Source organism: Propithecus coquereli, unplaced genomic scaffold (assembly GCF_000956105.1).
Source record: "Propithecus coquereli isolate 6110/MARCELLA unplaced genomic scaffold, Pcoq_1.0 Scaffold500, whole genome shotgun sequence".
Classification (NCBI taxonomy): Eukaryota; Metazoa; Chordata; class Mammalia; order Primates; family Indriidae; genus Propithecus; species Propithecus coquereli.
Genome location: NW_012150842.1, coordinates 71,319 through 72,608, shown reverse-complemented (window position 1 = coordinate 72,608; position 1,290 = coordinate 71,319).

Below are 1,290 nucleotides of genomic sequence, written 5' to 3'. Positions count from 1 at the left end.
GTTATTTTCTTTCCTATTATTTACCATTAATTGTTTCCAATTCAAATTATTAAAAGGCATTTGCCTGTTATATTTTATACCACTTGCAGTCTTTAAGGTATTTCTCTAAAGCCCATCAGTTATATGTTAAATATAATACTGCTGTTAGTATGTTTATTCATTAAATTGAGTTTCTGTCCACACAGTGAAGTCACAAAGTGGAAGGAGAGATTGACATGTAATAAAACCAGTCAAATACATGATAGGTGATGTGATAATAAAACCATATTTAAAGTTCATTATTAGCACAGTGGAAAAGAGTGATTAAATCTACTTGGAGAGTTAAGGGTTGATTTGCAGAGTGGTTCGCACATGAACAAGGTAGGTGGTGAAAAATAAGCCATATTTTATGAAGAAATCAAATGAAGAAAGAATATTTCAGACTGAGAGCACATTGATATAGCACTGATGTATAAAGCTCCCTAGCATTTTCCGGAAACTGCAAGCATTTTGATATTGCTAATGTGAGCAGAGGAGTGGAGGATGAGGTTGAATAGGTAGGCAGCAGTGGAGATAAAGAACTGGTGGGAAGTGTTCTAGATTTATCTAGTAGGCAGACTTGACAAGACTGGGTGATATACTTGATATGTAGGTTGGAAAATATAATGATTTTCACAAGTAGAAAATTAATCCAAGAATGAGATTCATATGAAGATATTCTCCATTTTTCTATATTGCATTGTAGTTATATAACTGACGCTTACAAAGAATCTAAATTATAACCAGTTTCCTTCATAGGAAATCCTAAAATAAAGAACAATGACAAGGTCATGTTATCCAGATGTCTATTAAATCCCATTTACTTTCTTTTCAACTTCTTGTGTCTTTATTTTCTCATCTATAAAATTTCTAGCATGACTTAACAATTTTAATTGATGCAACTAGATAATGTACAATTAGACTATATTAAACTTACTGAATGATTCCTGTCTATAAATGGACATTACTAATGGCTGCCAGTTTCCTGTCCTAATAGGCAAAGACTACCCACGAAAATTGAACTTTCAGGTCTCTATGAGAGATGATAATAATTTCAGCTGGATTGCACGCCCTCTCCTTTATAGTACTACCTTCTATCTGTTCCTAAAGTAATAAAGAGTTAGTATGATATAGCAGAAAATCTAAAGTTTGGAAATTCCTGGACCTGGATTCAAATCCTGGCTCCTCACCTGTGTAATCTTGTGGAAAACTATTTAATCTCTCTGTGCCTCAGTTTATTCATCTAAAAAAGCATAGTAATACATCTACATA